Raw genomic sequence first — 22,311 nt, forward strand, 5'->3', positions numbered from 1 at the left:
ACCCACCCCTCCACCCCATGGTGGGGTGGTTCCAACACTCTATTAATTAGTCTCCCTATCTTCCGGGTCTCCTCCTTCCAATCCATCTTGTATGCTGTCACTGATGTGAGCATCCTAAAATACAGCTTTACATCATGTCAGCTCTCTTTGGAAAATAACAGAACCTCACCGGGGCTCCCGATTCTTCCAGGAGAAAATAACAAGTCTTTCACGGGGCATTATGGGTATTCCTCAGTGTGGCCTTCTAAAATGTATCCCCTACTGTTGTTCAATGGTATTCTGCCTGCCAGATATAAAAATCTTGCCAGTGGTTAGGGGATTCTTCCACGTCAATGATAATAGTGACAATGGCGAGGTAGGGCCACAGTTACCAAAATTCATTGTTTGCCTTTTGACTTGGGGATGTGCATGTGGAGATGTGCTTTTCAGATCCCCCTTCAAGGGAGGACATGCCGCCCCGTTGTGGGGAGTGTGGTCGGCAGATGGCTTCCAGCTGTCCGCTCCTTTGACAGCTGTAGAGAGCTCCCTCGCCCAAGGTCACGGCCTTCCCGAAGCAGTCAGCATCCCATAACAGAGCAAGACAGGGTAGGAGGCTTGGCTGTTGGGGCTCAGCCGTTCTCTGCCTGGTTGACTGGCTTCGTTGGGCTGCCCTGCAGTTTAGGCTGCTTCTTCTTCCTTCCCTTCAATATTTTTTTGATTCCTTTATTGAAATACCATGTGTACACCACATAATTTACCTATTTAAAGTATACAGTTCATTTTTAGCATATTCACAGAATTGTGAATCACAATTTTAGAACGTTTTCATCACCCCAAAGGAAACCTCATACCCACCGGCATTCACACATCATTTTCCCCCCAAACTTCCAGCCCCAGGCAAGCATGAGTCTACTTTTCATTTCTAAAGAATTACTGATTCTGGACACTTCAGATACATGGAATCATTCAGTCATTTATGTCGGACTTATTTTTTTTAGCATATTGTTCCCAGCGTTTATTCATGCTATAGCATGTGTCAGGAGCTCATTCCTTTTCATTGTCAAATACTATTCTATTGGATGATTGTGACGCATCTTACTCACCAGTTCATCACTTGATGCACATTTGGGTCATTTCCACATTTGGGCTATTATAAATAAGGCCGCTGTGAACAGTCCTGTATAAGTTTTTGTGTGGACATGTGTTCCTAACAAACGCTTTGCAACCCAAACTCTTATCTTAGAGTGTCTCTTCCAAAAACTCCGACCTGTGACAACTGGCAATCTCCCCTTCAGGAATTTATCCTCCAGATACACCTACCCAGTGCAAAGTGACCTGTGTACCACATGATATACAGTGGCATTATTTGTATTGGCAAAATGTTGGAAACAACAGGATTAAAAGATGACTAGCTGAGAGTGATCAGAGAGGTGAAGCGACTAGTTAAGTAACACAGCAAGTGAGTATTGGATATAGGGTTTGAACCCAGGCCCTTGTCTCAGCAGCATATCCTTGTTCTGCTACCCTCCCTCTCTCCCAACTGGATTCTCTGTGGACTTTGTACACGTAGCCCACAAACTGGCTGCCTTCATTCTAGAAATAGCTTGCCTCCATGCATGTGTTTCTATTGGACAGTACCAGTGTGCAATGTTTAAAAATCTGGAGATTGCACATGAAATTGCAGGTCATGAGTTTCTTTTTGGAAGCAAAAGAGTACAATGTGCCAACATTGGACTTGACGTCTCCATGGTAAGGCTGGCTGATGCTGAGAAGGGTCCATGTCTTTTATGTGGGGCCTTCAGTTCCCACCTCTCCCTTGCATGCACAGCTAGCCTATTTCACTCACTTTGGTTCCCTGCCTGGCTGCTCCATGCATTTAGGTTTGAGACCTTTGCAACTTTAGGGTTTTACTCATTTGGGGTAGGTGCTGTTCTGAGAGGCCAACTCTGGCTGGTGACCTAGCCTTCATGCTAAGAAACCCAGCTCCTAAGTTTTCCCTTTGCTGATTTTCTTTTTTTCTCTTCCTTCCTTTCCTTCCTTTCCTTCCTTTCCGTCCTTTCCGTCCTTTCCTTCCTTTCCTTCTTTTCCTTCCTTTCCTTCTTTTCCTTCCTTTCCTTCCTTCCCTTCCTTCCTTCCTTCCTTCCTTCCTTCCTTCCTTCCTTCCTTCCTTCCTTCCTTCCTTCCTTTTCTTTCTTTCCTGGGAGAGGGGGAGGGGAAGAGGGGGAGAAAGAGAGGGAGGGAGATGGTGTTTTATTTAGTCAGGTTGGGCTTTCATAAAAAAAAAATACTATAGACTGGGTGGCTTAAACAACAGAAATTTATTTTCTCATCGTTTTGGAGGCTGGAAGTCCGAGATCAAGGTCCCGGCAGGGTTTTGTTCCTGGTGAGGGCTCTCTTCTTGCCTAGCAGACAGATGCCTTCTCTTCTCCTTATAAGGGCATCAGCCCTATCAAATTAGGGTCTGACCCTTACAGTCTCACTTAACCTTCATCATCTTCTTACTGGCCCTAGCTCCAAATACAGTCATATTGGGGATTAGGGCTTCATCATATGATTTTTGGGGAGGACACAAACATTTGATCCATAACAGACAGATGATCCTTTTGGTTCCTATGGCAAACCAACATCTAGTTGCTGGTGATTCCTGCAATCCAGCTAATTCCTTGCCTATGCATTCTGTGACACCCTGATATCCTTCCTTGTAACACTGCTTTGTTCTTAAGCTAGCTTCAGCAGGTTCCTGTTACTTGCTGTTGAAGCTGACAAGTACTCTGAATGAAGGGTGCTAATGCATGGTGGTTATAAGCATGGACCCGTGAGTCAGTTGACATCTGGCACTCAGTTCTTCCCTACCCACAGCCAGTGACTTAGACTCTGGGATCCTCAGTTGCCTTTTCTGTAAAGTAGGGAAGGAATAGTCCCTAACAGGCTGGGTTATTGTGAGGATTTAATGACATGATGTATGTAAGGTCTCAGCAGAGGACTTAGTACACAGTAAGTCCTAAATAGATGATGGCTCTTACAATCATGATAATTATTGTTACTCTTGTTCAGTGGGCCAGCTGGGCCAGGTAATTTCCAAGATTTCTCCCAGTCTTGATGTTCTCATTCCTGGTTTTAATTTAGCCTCAGAAGGGGATTTTTGGAGTGTCTACCGTGCTCCCAAAATTGTATCTAACATTTGGTGCAAAAGTATTTTCTCCTGGCTAGAGGGGCCCAGGGCTTTCCTTCAGATTCTTAAAAGGGTCTGAGACCACCCCTCCCCCACACAGTTATGGGTCACTCCTCTAGAATGTAAGGAGTCCACATATGTCAGGGTGACCCCGAGAAAGCAGAGGTGGATCCTCCTGAGGATTAGGTTGATACTAAGACAGATTTTAGTTCAAAGGCTTAATGTAACTCCCGAAACCTCAGCAATCTATGGCCCATAATCAACTTTATCAAAACAATTTAGCAGGGATGTAGCTATCTCCTCATAGTGTGCAGCCCCACAGGGAAATAAAAATTTGATGGGAGCAGCGAGGACTCTGGTGTCCTTGGGAAAGGTCGACTTGATGTGTGACCAAGCCTTGGGTATGAGCGAATGAGTGAGGTACCTGGAACATTCCAGAATGAGGTCACAGGCTTAACTTCTTGTCAAGGTTCACATGGGATTGCAGGGACATATGCTATCACCCTGAGCCTGGAAATAGTGGACAAAGGGTATCATGGCCCAGAGTTGTGTTCTAAACATACAGTTAAAATCAGGTTACACCACTTCACAAAAATCTCTCTGGCTGCCTCTTTTTAAAGCCATATTTTGGGATGCCTGTGTGGCTCAGTCGGTTAAGTGGCTGCCTTCGGCTCAGGTCATGATCCCAGAGTCCTGGGATCGAGTCCCGCATTGGGCTCCCTACTCAATGGGGAGCCTCTTCTCCCTCTGCTTGTGCTCTCTCTGTGAAATAAAATCTTAAAAAAATAAATAAATAAAGCCGTATTTCTCAAACTGGGGCACCGGTAGCCCTGAAGATGGGTGACAGTGAACCAGGAGAGGCAGAAAGCCATACACACACACACAGACACACACACCCAATTAAACAAATATTTTTGTTTGTATTTGTATGAACAGATAATTAAAATATACGTGCATGGGGGTGCCTGGGTGGCTTAGTTGGTTAAGCGTCCGACTCTTGGTTTTGGCTCAGGTCATGACCTCAGGGTTGTGGGATCGAGCCCCGTGTCGGGCTCCACGCTCGGTGTGGAGTCTGCTAGAGATTCTCTCCCTCTGCCCTTCACCCCACTCACGTGTTCTCTCTCTCTCTCTGTGTCTCTAAAAATAAATAAGATCTTTAAAAAAATATATACCACATGCGGGTGCACAAACTAAGATGAATGTTGCTGGGGAAATCTTGCAGTTGAGTTCATGAGCTCAGCACTTCTAAATGGATAACCACTGAATTTGTTCTCTGCTGTTTATAGATACTTTGGTGAAAAAATTGAAGATGCCCTCAACTTCATAGCAGAGCAGAAAAAGCTCTTCACGATTCGACCCAAATTGCAAGAAGCATGATTCCCTCAAGCAGCTATAGGCTTCTAGTCTGCTGGCTGAGACGTACAGTGAAAGGGAACATTGTTCCCCAGTGGTTGCAATCAAAGTCCCAGGGTTGCTGTGCATTGACATTAGTTAGGTCATGTGCACATCCCAAAACAAATTCTGTGATTTTGATTGGCCAGGCGTGGATCTGGGAGGTGAGTCATCAGCTCCATCTGAACATCAAGGGCTGAGAATGCGTGCGTGCGTATGTGTGTGTGTGTGTGTGTGTGTGCGTGTGTAGGGGGGTTTCCTTAAAGAAAATCAGGGTATTGTTCTTGGAAGAGGGTGTGAATGCTGGGCAGGCCAAACCACAAATGAGACCAAACCTCATTTACTGTATGAGGTCTGCTTGACCCCAAAGCCCATACTAACTTTTTTTAAAAAAGATTTTATTTATTTATTGTAGAGAGAGAGGGAGAGAGCGAGAGAGAGAGCACAAGTAGGGGCAGGGGAAGGGCCAAAGGGAGAAGCAGGCTCCCTGCGCCTGACACAGGGCTCGATCCCAGGACCCCTGAGATCAGGACCTGAGCTGAAGGCAGATGCTTAACCGACTGAGCTACCCAGGCACCCCTCATACTTTCTTTCCTACACTCTTCTCATCCCTTTCATAGAGGCAAGAGCTGAGGTCAAAGAAGGGTGGGGCCTTCCTCAAAGGGACACATCACTTTAGCAGCAGAGATGGGTTTGGAGCTCTGGTGTCCTGATACTTGGTCAAGGCTACATTCTGTGTTGGGCAGAAGCCCGAGGAGCCGATTCACTTGGTGAACATGGGGAATGGTCATGGCGCATCCCATCATAATCCTGTTTATTACCTTGTAGATGTTAGGAATAACAAGAAGATAAACAGCAGGGAAAACTGATTGATTGGATGGCTAATGCTGGGCAGTAGCCTTAACCCAAGAAGTGGGGCTGTTAATATGCCTGTGCAGGTGGGTGTAAGATGTCTGCTTCATGAGTGGTTGAGAAGCTCCTGGAAAAATTGTGAGTCTGGCACAGTATTTCTTCTGTAGACATCCTCTCTCCCTTTTTGCTCTAACGTGGCTTTGCCCTGGGGACACGGCTTCCCCCAGAGTCCTCTCAGGTGATGGCTGTTTTTCTTGCACATGCCTCCTACTCTTGGAGTCCTCCCAGAGGGGAGGTAGGCATCTTCCTTGCTCATGCATGCTACTTCCCAGTCCTTCTCCCGCTCCTCCCTGCCCAAGCTCTGGATCTCCTGTTCTCTCTCCATCACGGGCCACCCATCTTGTTGTACTTATCTCCCTCACTGGCCCTCCCCCTCATTGCTTGAGTTTGATGGTCTACTCACCATCAACACTTGCATTTCTGTAAGCAATTCAGATTTACCAGGTTCAAAACCGAGCTCCTGATCTTTATCTTCCGCCCACTTCATAGCCACTCCTCCCCCCGTGTAATCCATCTCCAGTGAATGGCAACTCCACTCTCTAGTGACTCAGAAGAAAATCCCCAGATCCTCTCCTCTCATGTCCCATCAGCAAATCCCATAGGTTGCAGGGTGATACAATGGCATACTACACAGCAACAATGTGGATGAACCTCGCAGACATAGGACAGGTGAGAGAAGCTCAGTGTGAATGAGTTCTGTGTGTGTGAGGTTCAAAAATATCTAAAACCTATACAAGTCAAAATCTAAAAGCATTTTTAAGAATCTAAGAACATCTAAACATATAAAAGTCAAAATGGTTACCTTTGTGTGGGCATTGCCTTCGAGTGGGTACAACGAACCCTTCTGGGATGCGGAACGTGTCCTAGGAGTTTCTCTGCATGGTTCACAGGTGGTGAATACAAATGTAAAAATGCATTGAGCTGTATGTCGGAGGTTTGCGTACTTTACTGTATGTACGTTATACTCCAGTAAGAAATAAAAAAGTATGTTATGTATTCAGAATCTGGGCTTAGCCCTTAAATCATCCTGTATGACCTTCCAGGTTTCTTTTTCCTGTTGCAGCAACTTGAAGGAGGCTTCTCTTATATTCATCCTCCACATTCAAAACATAAGTAAGTCTTATCAGCTCTCCCGTCAGAAACATCTAGAATGTGTTCCTGTTGTTCAGTCTTCACTTCTCCTCTCTAGTACAAGTCATCATCTGTCACTGAACAATGAAATAGCTTTGTTCCTTTTGATGACTGCCTTGTAGTCCTCATATACTGGATGTCGTGAGCTGAATGGTGGCTCAAAGATACGTACATGTCCTAATCCCTGGAACCTTATCTTAGTCTCCTTGGGCTGCCACAACGAAACACCATAGACAGGGGGCTTAAACCACTGAAATTTATTTCTCACCGTTCTCAAAGCTGGGAAGTACAAAACCAAGGTGCCAGCTAGGTAGGTTTCATTCTGAGGGCTCTTCTCTTGGTTATAGGTGGCTGTTTAGTTGCTGTGTACTCACGTGACCTCTTCTTTGTGTGCACTTGGGGTGGGGGGAGGAGAGTGTGAGCAAGCTTTCCGGTGTCTCTCCTTATAAGGGCACTATCCCATCATGAGGGCTCTACCCTCATCTAACGCTAATTACCTCCCAAAGGCCCCATCTGCAAATACCACCACACACTGGCAGGTGGGGAGGGGCGGCTAGGGTTTCAGTATATGGGTATGTTCAGTCCATAACAAATGTAAATGTTACCTTATTTGGAAAAAGGGGTCTTGTAGATGTGATCAAATTAAGAATCTTGTGATGTGGAGATAATCCTGAATTATCCTTGGGTCCTCCATGCAATCACATGCATCCTTGTAAGAGGGAGGCTGGAGGAGGTTTAATGCACAGACAGATACAGGAAAGGCACATAGGAGATGAAGCAGAGAGACATGTGGCCACAGCCAAGGAATGCTGATGGCCACCAGAAGCTGGAGGAGGCAAGGAATGGATTCTCCCTGGAGCTTGTGGGGGGAGCCTGGCCCTGCTCACACCTAGATCTCAGACTTCTGGCCTCCAGCTGTGAGAGAATGCATTTCCAGTGTTTTTAGGCACTCAGTTTGTGGTCATTTGTTACAGCAACCCTGGGAAGTGAATGCACTGTCCTGTAATTTGTGTGACCATCCCTGGTTGATGGACATTTGGGTTACTGTAAGATTTCTCTGTTTCGGGCGCCTGGGTGGCTCAGATGGTTAAGCATCTGCCTTCGGCTCAGGTCATGATCTCAGGGTCCTGGGATCGAGTCCCGCATCGGGCTCCCTGCTCCTTGGGAGCCTGCTTCTCCCTCTGCTGTCTCTCTCTCTCTGTCTGTCATGAATAAATAAATAAAATCTTTAAAAAAAAAAAAAGATTTCTCTATTTCAAACCACATTGCAGTGAACGTTCTTCAGCGTTGTCCTACAGGTGCACAAACATTTCTATTGGAGAAACTCATGGAAATACAATTACTGGGAATTAATGATCATGAGAAGTTAAGTGCGGGGGGCCTGGGCTCTTTAAAAAAACAATCGCTCCTATGCTAAGCCCTTCACATATGTACTGGTTGTTATTACTGTGTACTCCTCTTACCGATCAGGAAACTGAGGCCCAGAGAGGTTAAATCTTTGCCCAAAGTTATGCATTTGGGAAATGGCTATGTTAGGATATAAATCCTATCTCTCTGACCTATTTATTGAAGATGAATATAAATCACTTGGCACCCTGTTTGGTACTGACTCAATATTGACTGGATTTTTTTTCAAGGTATGTTATGAAAGTAGTATCACGTATGATGAAATCAGTAGAATTTATTGAGCACTTACTATGGGCAACATGTAGGGCATGATGCTGGAGGTACATCTGTGATTAAACCCAATATGATCGCTGTCCTCCCAGAGCTTATACTCCATCAGAGGAGACAGATTTTGGTCTAATATTCCAAATGTGATGAGTATTTGGGGGAGAAGTGCCAAACTGAGGAGGCACTTTGGGGGTAGGGAACCTTGTCACCCCTGTGCCTCATAGGTGAGACAGTTTGGCTCTCCCCACTGGCTTCTAGCAATCTTCAAGCGTCCACATTAAGGAGAACAGTACTGAGAAATGGCGATTTGTCACTATCAGGCCTTGGGGGCCTTTCCTGGGGTCTAAATCAACTTCAGAAGCTAAAGAGCCAGCCCTGAGTTTAGTGTGGATTTTACAGGTCAGTGAGGCTGAACAGCAGCTCCCCAGCTCGTGATAAATGTGTTGAGGTCTCTCTCTGGCTCTGCCAAGGCCACTGTCAACTCAGTGTCTTCATTTCTCTGGACTGTTTACGGAGAGGCTGCAAACAGTCATGAAGCTGCATTCCTATCATCCGCTAGGGGTCTTAGGAGAACTGTGGTGGGCTGGGCACCCACTTCTGGTTTGGGGCCAGGGTAATCTGGGGCATTCTCTATCCTGGGAAGTGGCTGAGGTAGGAGGAGGTGAGGGTGAGCTCCTAAGAGCAGGGACTGCATATTACCATTCGTGCCGAGAATTGTGCTGGGCACAAATAAATATCTGTTGAGTGACCTAATTAGCAAAGGGAAGATGTCTTTTGTAACAAAGCAGAAACAACATTTGTGAATGTATGGCTGTTTTTCTCCCCATCCCTCATTCCCTTGGGATGATTTCTGGCATTAGTATCATTCCCTGTCTCCCTCCCCCGGGCTCAAATGCCGACTACGCTCATGCGTAGATGAAGAACTGGAGAAGTGATGGTGGGATTTTCTTCGGAAAAGATGGGCTTGTCAGAGAGAAAAGAGAGCAGAGTTCTATGAGAGGAGAGGGGATGTGGTGGGTAGGGAGTTCTGGAGGTGTGGAGGGATCCTTGGTAGTGAGAAATGGGCCGACGAGGTATGGGGAAAGCTGTTGTGTTAGACAAAAGGGTCCTTTCAGGAGTGTTTCAGTAGATCATGATTGGATCCTCATTATTTCTGACCAAGAGTTGCAAGAGGACTGGCCTGGCATGCTTGTGTTTGCTGGGCTGGGTGTTTTTAAATTCTGTAGTGCTCCAGGTGTGGTCACATGGGAACCTGTTTGATGAGCATTGTGAGTATGCACAGGTCAGATCTGGCTCCTCGTAACAGCTGGCCTTGACCATTCTGAGACACCCCTGCCTGTAATTGTGGGTGGTCCTGAGTCTTTTGCCCAATAATTTCAAATGCTAACAAATAGCGAGAGGCTTATTAGTGCTCATGACAATATTTCAAGGTAGATGTTATCATTATTATTTTCAGAGGACGAAACTGATGAGAGTTTAAGCATCTTGCCCAGGGCCACAGAGGTAGTAGATGATTCCAGAACTGGAGCTCTCAACCTCTTCTATGTCGCTGTCTGGGCTCCTGATTCGCACGCTGCCGTGGTAGTGTAGTGTTCCTCATGAAGTGAGAAGACAAATTCCCCTTTGTACATTTGAGTTGAGATTTTACATCACGATTTCTTAAAGCTCTTTTTCTCCCCAGGGCTCGCGCACACACACGCACATGCACACGTGTCCCATCATTTGGGTTATGCTTAGTTCCAGTTGTTGTGTGTTCCCTAGACCTCCCGCTTCCCTCTGCCCTTCAGACTTTGTTGGGGAGTCTTCTCTGCGCCAGTCTTCGTTACCCTTTGTGATGAAATTTCTCTCAGGACCTGAGCCATCCCTCTGCAGAACCGAGTTTCCGACACTGCTACCCTTTGTCCATTTCTCTGCCAGACAGTGTTTGAACACGTGTAAATCCCAACTATGACAGGATTCAAAGTTTTCTTCCCCGCTGCCCCCTCTCCCCGGTCATATTTTAGTTGGAGGTAAATAAATACTTGGGGGATTGAGCATTACTCATCTCCACAGGCAGAAGTCTGTAAATCCCAGTCCTGACCCTGCTGGGTTCCCCCTGAGATTTTAAATAAGTTATATGTCACACTGTAAGCAGCCTGCAAGTGGAGTTATTAATAATGCATGTATTTTTGTAAATAACAGCTAGGATCAAGGTGAATATTGGAGGGAGAGCTCTGGGCTTCATAAACGGAAGCTGTGGCAGACACTTGCATACCCAATATCTAAACCCCCTTCCTCCGGGATAGTGGAACGTTTTGTTGTTAAGCAGGCAGGGGTATACCCAGTTCTAGGCTCTGAGCCAGGATGAGTTGAAGCCAATTAAATGGACACGCTGTTCCTTACTTTGCCAGCGTCCCTTGCAGGTAGAAGTGATACAGATCAGGTCCATGGGATCGAGATGGAAGTCTGCTGTGCGTGCTCCTGGGAACAAGGTATCTCCCAGTAAAAGGGAAAACACAGTTGGCACCATCTGTCCTCCCTCTTTCTGCTTGGATGCAGCATCTGCAGATGCAGTCGCCATGCTGAAACCATTAAGGGAAAAGCATAGGGATAAACCCTGACACACAGAGGATGGCCAGTGGACCTGAGTCTCTGATGAATAAACTAACAGCAGCCACCTACTTGGATATCTTGTTGAGAGATACCCCCTCCCCTTTCTTTTGGTCCAAGCTGCTGTTAAGATTGTCTGTTACTTGCAGCCAAATGCATTCTGAGCGGACCCAGAAGTGATTTCTTCATCTTTCTTGTTGACAAATAATAAATGCTCATTTTAGAAAAAAGATTTTAAAAATGGGTAAGCAAAAAAAAAAGAAAAAAGATCTATAATCACCACTGATATCCTTTTGAAACTTTTCTATGACTAAAACATATTTAGCAAACATTTACTCAGCGTACCTATAATGACAAGCACTTGTCAAGTAGTTTACTTCCTTTATTCCAGTTTATTTTCAGAACAGTCTCTTAGGTATGAATCATTACAATTCAGAAAATACACACCTGTCCCTCTAAATGTCCCTCTCCTTATTAAAGTTAGCCGTTGTTATTGATTTGTTCTTATGATACCAGATATTTTTCCTATGCAATTACATACACACTGAGTAGGTTTTGTATTTTGCATAATAATTAGATCATACCAGCCATGTAGTCCTTTCACTTGCTTTTTGTGCTATATCTGTAGCAATTCAAACAGATCTCTCGCAAAATTCTCCACAGCTGTGCAGTAGGTAAGGCAGCTCTTTCTAAGCATCCGAACTGCCCAAAGATGGAGCGGGCTGTAAGGGCTAATGATCTGCCTGTTCCCGGAGGAACCAAGTAGAACCATGCCAACCACTTGGAGCCAGAGGTTACATCAGAGGGTAGGTTGGACTGTGGTGGCCTTTAAGGGACATACTTACCTGAGGTCTTATTACTCTCTGGCTTGACAATCTATATTTAGTGGCAAAGAAAGAGGTTTTTTTAATTTTTGGGTATCAAAGAATAGTGGTTAAAAGCATAAGTTGCTAGGCATGTGACCTTGAGTAAGTCATTTTACCTCTGTGAGCCTCAGTTCCTTCAGAAGCAAAATAGGGCATTAGGTATACTTGGTTCAGTGGTTCTAGCCCTTGGCTGCATATTAGAATCACCTGGGAGGCTTTTTCTTCTGCATCCAACAAATGGATCAGCTGAAAACAAATCTTTGCAAATGAGGCCTGGGCATCCATAACCAGGAGAGAAAACCCCCCAGATGATTCTAGTACAAAGTTAGAGCTGAAAGCCATTGACCTAGTGTGTGAGTCACCCAGAGGTCATACTTAATGTCATCAGAAACCTCTAAGATAAACAGTATCCATGTCACAGACAAGAAAACTGAGGCATGGAGAAATGAATTGACTTGGCTCAAGAGGTTAAGTCAAGAATTCCCACCCAACTCTGGGTTTTGTTATTGATTCTGAGAATTATGAGCCATTCCTGGAATCACCTGGAGGAACTTTTACAAATCCTGATGCCCAAACCATATCTCAGACCAATGAAGCGAGACCCATTCATGAATACTTTATAAAATATCTAAGTGATTCTTAACGTGTAATCAAGGTTGACAGTCTCTGGTGTCGACACAGTGAATAAAGCACTTGTCATATGCCTTTAATGACAAGTGAATGACCCCCATTATTAGTGTTGCTTATCTTTTAAGGAAACACACCATTGTGGTTGATTGTATGAGCTTGGAATCAACCAGACTTGGCTGGGATCGCTCTGAGATTATTCTGGTGCTTTCAAGCAGAAAGGCCTATCTGGGCAAGGGGTGGTCTCTGAGCCTCAGCTGCATGGTCTATAAAGTGGGGATAAAAATATATGCCTCCGAACACAGTGATTGCAGTGATTAGACAAAAGAATATTTGAAATGCACTGTGAGCAGGGCTCAGGCAAACAGTGGGCACTAAAATGCTTTTGGCAGTAATTACCATAGTTAATAAGAGTTGAACCAAGTCAATTCATTTTTCCAAGCCTCGGTTTTTTCATCTGTGACATGGACACTGTTTATCTGAGAGACGTCCTGTGAAATGAAGTGTGTAATGTATAGAAAACTGCACAAAGTATATGTTCAACAAATGACCACTTGATTGCGCACCTTGCAGAGGCTCATGCACGTATCCCTCTGGTTTCCCCATGAAATACAGCTCTTGAAATACGGAGAGATCAGATAGTCATTGTGCCAAAATCCACAGGGCATACTTTCTAAAGCTCAATAGTAGCATTTAGATGACATCACTCCTCAGTCAGACTCAATGCCCCCTTTCATAAAAGAAAAAACAATTTTTATAACACGCTCTTTACTATCCAGAAATGAATTTCACAGATAATAGAATCTATATATACACATAACTTCAAGAGATCAATATAATGTCCTAACAATATTTATAACTGAGAATAAAGTGAAAGGAGTCTGTGATAAGATAGTATATATTTCAATATGTAAATGCTTAGATATGACTCTACCATAAAACATAATGATGTAGCCAGATAATTGCTTCTATTTATAATCACTGTGACTGTCACAGCTACGAAGGCACATTTGCACAGATGTGTGGTGTCACCTACAAAAAAATGCCCCACACAGCGCTGCCGCCCACGACCCAGTTTCCGGAAACGGTGCACTTTGGTAAAGTTCTGAGCAAAGAGAAGAACAACCTTTGCTCAATTTTCCCAGTAGTTCTATTCCTTTTAAATTCAATGTCAGCTTGAACCACGCAGGAAATAATTTTTTGTTTACATGTGCAAGGAAGTTAGAGTTTGGCTCACCTGATGATGTTTCTTTTTCATGGAGTAAGTATCTGGCAGGAAGGACATTTATGTGAATACTGTTGTATACCCCAAGCCTAGCGGCAAGCTAAAGCACATACGTCTCCCATCACCACATTTCCAGATACTTCTCTAGGGGGCAGCACCACTCCCACTGAGAACTTCTGCTTCAGGACAAAGGGTGCTTTTGGGCTCAGGGCTGTTTAACCAGACCTTACATTGCAACTTATCAAGTGCTTGTGGTGGGAGGGCTGTGTGTTTGTTTGCTTTTGTTTTTAACGATGAAAGGCATTTCTCCGGGTGGGAAGAACTTTTGTCCTCTGGAGTTAACTGAGGGAGCAGGGATTTATTATTCTAAGCAAGGAAAGCCATAAAAATAAAAGATGTGTCAAAAAGAGCAATTATTTACATAACAAATATTTAATCATGATCGCTGAGATGGCTCTTTCTCTTAAATTTTAGTGATATGTAACTGACATAATGCCATTGTATAAGTTTAAGGTGTTGATTTGATACATTTATATATGTCTTCCCCCCACCCTGCTCTTCCTGTTTCTCCCATAGCATTTCTCACCTTCTAAAATACTAGATAATGTACTCATTATGAGAATTATTGTGTCTCCTTCCTGATATGTAAGCAACTCAGGGACAGGATTCTTCTGTTTTGCTCATCAGTATGCTCCACGTGCCTAGGATGGTGCCCAGCACGTGTGGGAGATGCTTCATAAATGTTTATTGGATGAATGAGTAAATTTCCTGTAATTCTCCCATCACCCTCCTGGTGAAGCTGTTATAATTTCCACTGTACAGTTGAGGGAACTGAGGGTCAGACATGTACAGAGGTCTGTCTGAATCACACGGTGAGTGGCTGAACAGCGTTTGGGCCAGGTCCCCTAACTCTCCTATGCTTCTTGTGTAATTGTGGCAGCTTGCTGGGGTGGTTATGAGCGCAGGAGCTGGGGATTGAGGCCTGGGTCGGACTGGTCCAAGCTGAGTGGTTATTTACTCTGCGTGACTTAGATGATTGGTTTAGGCCTGGTACCACACCTGTAAAAATAAAACAAAATAAAAGACTAACTCGTTAAGCATGGCATGATCATAACTCAGGAGTCCCACTAACTCCTTCCACTCCCTCAACTCAGCATCAAATATGAGGTCAGGTCTTGACCGTTCCACCTTCAGAGTATGCCAGAACACCTCTCCATCTTTACCTTGAACACTCTAGTCTAAGCTATGAGCATCTCTTGCCTGGACTCTTATAGTAGCTTCCCAGCTGGCCTCTGCATCCACTTCTTGCCTATGAATTATCCTCTACATACCAGCCAGAATCATCTTTTTTTATAAATCAGGTCATGTTATTCCCATGCTTAACACCCTTCATTACCCTCACGTGAGTCTTAGGATAAACTCTGGCCTCCTTACTTGCTCTACACAGCACTGCAAGACCTGAGGCCTGCTGTTCTCCCTGGCCTCACTGCTTTTCTCCCTCCCTCAATACACACCAGTTCCTCTGGCCTCTGTCACTGTCTATGACCCACCAGAATTTTCTGCCACAGCGCCTTTGTACTTGCTGCTCACTTTACCCAGAATACTCTTTCCTTGTCATTTATAGCTTGGCTCAAATGCAACCTCCTCAGAAGACTTTGGCAACACAGTAAGGCTTGGTGATGGTGGTGGGCATCGTAGCAGGTGATGGGGCTGCCCCCTTCACCTTCCTCTACCACTTTTTAGGCGTCTCAGATCTACCCAGTGTCTCCTTACCATGTGTAGAGTCCATCCAACTGGGACATTAGACCTGGTCAGGTGATAGATTTAGCTCCACATCTGCCTACAGATGAAACTGCCCCGCCCTTCCCTCCCAGAGAGTTTCTTGTTTCACTGATGTTCTGCTCAGTGGCTGTCATTTCATACCTGTTTATTCAGAAGGCGGTTGAGTGTGGCATTTCCCTTTTCAGTGAGTCTAGTCTAGGGTGGAGCTTGGTGCCCCTCACAGGGGGCTCTGGCACAGATTCAAGCAAAGGGGGTTCCCTGGGGTTAAGGATCACCAAAGACCTGATAGAGCTCAGCAACAGACTCTGCTTCGGGTCAGGTCATCTGGACCGAGAAAGCTTCCCCTGCTGCATCATTTCCAGCAGCTCCCCGAGATGCGTCCCGGTCCTTAGCTGCCCTGCTTTCAGTGCTGTGTATTCTGCCTGGGAGGCTTCCCCTTCTATCGACCTGGAAAATGTCTTCACAGGATCCAAGGTTCAGCTCAGAAGTCACCTCCTCCTGGAAACCTTCCAGGGCCTGCAACTGCATTCCTATATGCACTTCCTTAGTTCTTTCTATGTGCCTTTGCTATTCTAACATTTCATCTTATTATAATATCGGTTGTTTTCAGCCAGTGACTCAGTCCTCCCATTTATTCATTTATTCATTCATCATACTTACACTGAACATGTGTTATGTACCAGGCAATGTTCTAGAACAATGTTTCTCAACAGTGTTTTTGGAGAACTGCCTACTTCAGAATCAACTGTACCCCATAACATGCTCTTCCTTGCTCTAACTGTACACGTAACACACTCCTCCTTGCTCCCTGCTTCAGCTATACAAGTCACCCTTCAGTCCCTGCTATTTCTGTGCTCCCTCCTGCCACAGGACCTTTACATATGCTGTTGCCTCTACTTGAAATGACATTCCCTCTATTCTTTATGTTGGTAATCACTGTTATTAGTCATACCCTAGCTCAGTCATCACCTCCTCAGAGAAGCCTTCCCTGCCCTCCTTCCTGCGTCATTCTTCCTGTGTAGGCCCTCTGAGCACCAACATCACCCCTACTAAGCACATGTATAGCCACAATTACACATGTGCATGACTCGTAGATTCATATCTGCATCCCTTGCTAAACTGAGCTCCATGAGGTCAGAGGCCAAGTCTGTCTTGCCCCTCACTGTGTTCTCAGCACCTTACTGCATGGCACAATAAATATGTGGTGAATGAAAAAATAAGCAATAGAAACCCTCTGACTTTTCTGTGCCTACAGCATATTAGTGTGTGTGTGTGTATGTATGACAAAATTAAGCCATTAGAAGAGTGATGGAAGGTCTACAGAAGATAAAGGCCTTGACCTTTCCTGCCTCCCCAAGGCTGAGGGTACCATGACCCCTGGTAATATAACAGTATGAATGGTACAGGGCTCAGGATTGGAGGGCAAACGACCTAGATTCCAATCTAGTCTCTGCACTTGTTAGCTATACAGTATTGGATAAGTCATTTCATGCCTGTGAGCCTTAGTTACTAGTATCTTCATCTGCAGAATGGGTTGATGATACCTACTTCACAGAGTCATTGGATTAATTAATATGTGCCAATGTTTATGAAACATTAACCACATGTTCATCTCACTCTTCAAAAAAGGTACTATTAATACTATCATCCCTGTTTCACAGATGAGGAAACTGAGGCCCAAGGTCATACAAGCAGTGAGTGGTAGAGCCAGGATTTAAGGCAGTTTGGTTCTAGAGCCTGTGTGTTTAATCACTGAGTTGTACTATCAGGTGGCCTAAGCCTGTCTCATTTTGTCCAGCCAAGCACTTAGCACAGCACTTGGCACATATAAGCACTCACTAAATGTGGTTTTCCCTTCTTCTCATTGTCTCCTTGGCTTGAAGTGGGGGTGAGAGAGGACCACCCTGGCATTGATTCATGTCCTGGTTCAGTCCAGGAGATAAGGTAAAGGACTGAGCAGTGAGCCTCAGCCTTTGAGATGGTTAGCATGCTCCTGTCAGCCTCTCGGCCCCACATCAAAAGGCATTTTGACAAGCATCTTTATTACCAACGTGAAAGAGACCCTTTTGTGCCTAGAGATTGGCGCTCAGAGCCTGGCTTTCCAGCTGTCTTTACTGGTGACCTGGAGTAGAGCGTTTAACCCTTGCTCTTTCAGCACTTCTGTAATCCTTTTCACATTTTCCATCAACTTAGCAGATATTTATTTAGCAACTGCTGCATGCATAGCACAATGCTAGGCATCATGGGAGATGCCAAAGAAGTGGGAGGTGCAGCCCCTGCCCACCAGGAGAGTATAGTCTCTCAGGGTGGGCTCTGGATTCAGGTAGGCCTGGTGACTTCAGACGCGTGCCTTAACCTCACAAAACCTCGCTTCCTCATCTGTAAAATAAAGATGGTAACGTTGCCTTCTTCAGAGTCCTCTTTGGTGTTAACATGTATACAGTGCTCAATATAAAGAGTGACTGAATGGAATTGCTAAATAAGTGTGAGCCATTAGTGATGGTAATGATGTGGAGGATGGTGATGATGGTGATGGTGATGAAAAAGGTGATGGGGATGATGATGAGGATGGTGATGCTGATGATAGTGATAATAATAATGATGGTGAAGATGAGGACGGTGATGGGATGGGAATGATGGGGATATGGATGGGTGATTTGATAGTGGTGGTGGAGATGATTATTGATGATGCAGCAAAGACCCAGAGTTAATCCCCAATTTGTTAATACCAGATATCTGAAAAACCTTACATGAGTTCAGACAGACCTGTGTGACCTTGTTAACCTCTCTGAGCTTTAAGTGCTCCCTGTATAAAATTGTGGTGATTGTTCCTACCTCATTGAGATGTCTCTCATCCAGATGGTGATGTGAGAGAGCACCAGCCTGAGTGGCTGGTACCCAATAGGTACCCATTAAATGGTATTTTTTCCTGTCCCTTTCCTTTCCTTCTTCATAGAATCCCTCATGAAGTCCTAGGGAATAGCATATTCCCAAGAAAAGAGTTTTGAGCCTGAAGTCTCTGCTTTTACCTCAAAACCCTTTACTCCAAATAAGAGAGATCTCAGACTAACTTAAGGAAAAAGTGGGGCTTGTTGAAAGTGACAGGGCTCAGGAGCCCATGGAGGAACAGATGCAGCCAGGCCTTCCAGGGCCCTGGAACTATGAACCAGAAAAGGTCCAAAACTAAAGCAAATTCTCTCATTCTCTCCACCCAGTAGTCAGACCTAGAGAGACCTTTCTCCACTGACTCTTTCCCTGCTTCCTCGGTCACATGGTTGAAGAGGGCATCCTCCTGGCTCCTGAATTTATGTCCTCAGTTGAAATAGCAGCAGAGTCGGACTAGCTCCTTTAGGTCCATTCTAGGTTCCTGGGAGGGAAAATCTGATTGGTCCAGTTTGGGCGAGCTTTCCTTCATGGTCCAACTACCATTGGCTGGTAACTCTGGAGGGGGTGTGGTTCCAGATGGTATAAAGGTGGCTTCTAAGGATTAACAAGGACATGGAGTGAAGGGTATTTTTAGAGAGGAAGGATGACAACAACAGACAAGTTGCCAGCTAAGATTTACCCCACACTTCCTGTGAGCTAGGCACTGTGCTGAGTGCTTCCCGTGTGTTGTTACTCCTCCTGCTAGTCCTCTGAATTAGGTCCTGCTTTTATCCCCATTTCAAAAATGGGAAGACTGAGGCTCAGAGCCACACAGCAATACAGCTAAAGTTACACAGGAGGAAGTGGCAGAGTCTTGGCCCAGCCTACCCTTGTGCTACCATGTTCCCCGGGAGCCACTTCCAGATCGATGTGCTCTTGCTCTTTGAATCTTGGAGGACAAGAGGCTCCATCCCTTGGTGAAATGCTGACTGCCTGATGATGATTCTTATAAAGTTAGAGCACCTGAGTTTTGATCACTCAGCATTAGCTATGCTGGTCATATCCCGTATTCTAGAACTGTGTTGAGAAATGCAATTTGTAGCATCCCAGGTGGAAAATTTCTGATTCTCTCTGACGGAGGATGCCAAGGAGAATTGGTCTCTATCCTGGTGGAAACATAAACATCAATTCTGAAAATGAAGGGGGGAAAATGAGGTCCTGGAAATTGATGGAAAGCTGGCTGTTTGGCATCTTGAAATTAACCAGGACTTTCCCTGTTGCTGGTTTCTTGGGCTCTGTCTATGGGTTTCTGAGACACATTGTTTTAATCCTCTTGTCATTTCATTTGACCTGGAAAAGAATATAGATTGTTAGATGCTCAGACTGTAGAATTTACACAGAGGGAGAATTGACCTGGTGGGGGCTGATGAGGCTGTTCACTCACCGACCACACAGTTTCATGTGCAGATGATAGACATGTCCTGGACATTGGCTAGCACACAGCGCGGACTTGGTACATGTATGTTTTCTTCCTTTGCTTTCCTTCAGAGCAAATCTCATGCTGACGTGGGGAGGTTATTTGTTGCTTCTGCCACAGCAGAGGTTGCTGTGAATGCAGTTGGTGCAAATTGAAGAGAGGTCATTCTAGGAAGGAGGAAGTAGTATAATATAATGAAATATTGCACTGCATGGTAAATATATTGATAGCTAATGTCTCCCAGGGCACATTCTTCCAGATTCTCAGCAACCAGGTATTAAACACCTACTATGTGCTTTACCCTGGGCTAATATGCTAGTAAGGGTGTAATAAACCAAATTCTTCCCTCCCTCCACCAGGTATAGTGAAGTAGAGCCTTCAGTTTATAAGGTTAAAGGAGACAAGGTTAATAAAAGCTGTAACATAATAGCTATTGTTTATCAGGCACTCACCATGTTCCAAGCATTGTGCTAAATGCTTTTGTATATTATCTCACTTAAGCCATTCTCTAACCCCAGAAAGTTGGCATTTTACAGAAGAGGAAACCGAGGTTTAGAAAAAGAGGTTAAATAAATACATTTTTGAATGGCAGTATGGGGATTTAACACAGGTATGTATGGCTTCAAAGTCCATGTGTTAAGTGGTTTGGACAAGTATTTTAGGCGTAGAGAGATGTGAATAGAGGAAATGAAGAGAGTTCCTGTTCTTTCATCTTGGTGCTTTAAATACCCAGATATTTAAGTTTCAACTATGTGCCTCTGGGCAAGCTGATCAGGTCTGTAAGAGCATATGCAAAGCAGAGAAGCAAGGGGACACACACACACACACACACACACACACACACACACCCCTTTCTTAGGTCCCTCAGAGTAAGACGAACAAGGGTGGGTATTTGAAAAGAAAAATGGTCTTACACACTCCCATCCCCAATCCACATGGTCTGGTGCACCCCCATCCCCAACATTTGCACATGGATTAGATATTAAAGAGCCTAAACAATGCTTCACATTCACCTGGATATTAGTTGCCTGTTTATTTATACCAAGCTTATGCCCCAAAATATTCAAGGAGGCTTACAAGGATGCGCAAAAAGCAGCAGAATAAAATAAATGAAAATTAAGATAAATAAGACAAAGGAGGGAAACAACCCAGAAAAATTAGATGGATTCAGGGATGAGACTAGTGCATGAATTACAAGGCAAGTCGTGCTTTCCTGGTCTGGAAACTTCCTGCAACCATAGCGAAGAGGGAAATATGTCAGTTACAGAATGCACAAGGGTCATTAGGCAGATGAAAATCTGGTGGCTCAAGAGAGACACATCCATTACTGATTCAAAGATCAGGGAGGCATTCTTCCCTCTTCCCAGAGCCTCAGAGAGAAGGCACAATGTAAAATAACAATATCTTCAACAATGTTCTTACAGTAAATACAGTTTCATTTGACTGCTTCAGTATTACGTCCCACCAAAGGGCAATTCAGAAAAGTTAAGAGGGTCCTAGAGAGAGGAGGCAATGTGGTAAGATGCAAGTTGTCTGCTCCATGATGACACAGGATGCTATTAAGATCATGTTGTTAGGGACATAAGGAGGCACTGGCTAAGGAGATTATTATAATCATGAAGACTATGCAGGTAGTGTTAACATCTAGGTCAGGGTTGGAAAGTGGGTTTAATCTTGCATGGCACCCCCAATCAATTAGTAGTGACTGGATTCAATCAATGGGATGAGAAGCTGTGTCTGAGGTGAAAGTGTGCTGTAAATGGTTAGTGATGTATGCTATGAGTAAGGTGCATCGTTTATGCTGGGAATTTGTTGTTGGCATTTATGCTGGGACTGTTGTTGGTGCTTGTTACAGATCCTAGCTCTGAAGGAGGTCACAGGTCACCATAGCCCCCATTGCCCACTGCTTCAGGAAGAGTTTTGTTCCTAATTGACCCCATGCAGATGGGTTTCCTTATTTTGATATTCTTCCTAAATTAGCCAAATGTGGTGTACCCTGAAGCACTGGAGGAGAGTCAATAAATCCATTTCCGTGTGTCCATCCCATTTTGGCTTCAATCGTCTGGGACCACAAGAGAAATCTCAAGTCACTGAACTTGATCCTGTCACAGCACAGAGCTGGGAGAAGGGTAGTTAGCAGAGTGCTTTGGGCAAGGGAAGTGGCTTGAAGAAAGCTGGGTTTCTGGAGCTCTGATGTCTCTGAATTGGGAGGAACCCTTCATTCTCCCAGGTTTTCATCCCAGCCACAGCAACTTCCTGTTGAGGGACTGCCTCTGGAACGTTCACCATCACAGGTGATCAGAATTGTGCAGTTATCATGACTGACAGGAAGGACCCCTGCTTTCTCAAATCGTCTCCCACTGCAACAGCCAGGAGAGAAAACCATGCTATTCAGGTACCAAAAGCCAGCAGAAAAAAGGAATGTGGAATCATGAGTATTCATTCATTCATTCATTCATTCATTCAGTCAGTCAGTCAGTCAGTCATTATTCAACACTTTCTGTGCATCTACCATATGCCAGGCTATTTATGTTTATTGAAGATACAAATATAACTAAGATATCTTCTCTATTCCCTATGCTCAGAGCCTAACAGGGTAGACAGGCATAATTCCAGCACA

The sequence above is a fragment of the Mirounga leonina genome, unplaced genomic scaffold (assembly GCF_011800145.1).
Source record: "Mirounga leonina isolate KUSES-001 unplaced genomic scaffold, KU_Mleo_1.0 Mir_171, whole genome shotgun sequence".
Taxonomy (NCBI): domain Eukaryota; kingdom Metazoa; phylum Chordata; class Mammalia; order Carnivora; family Phocidae; genus Mirounga; species Mirounga leonina.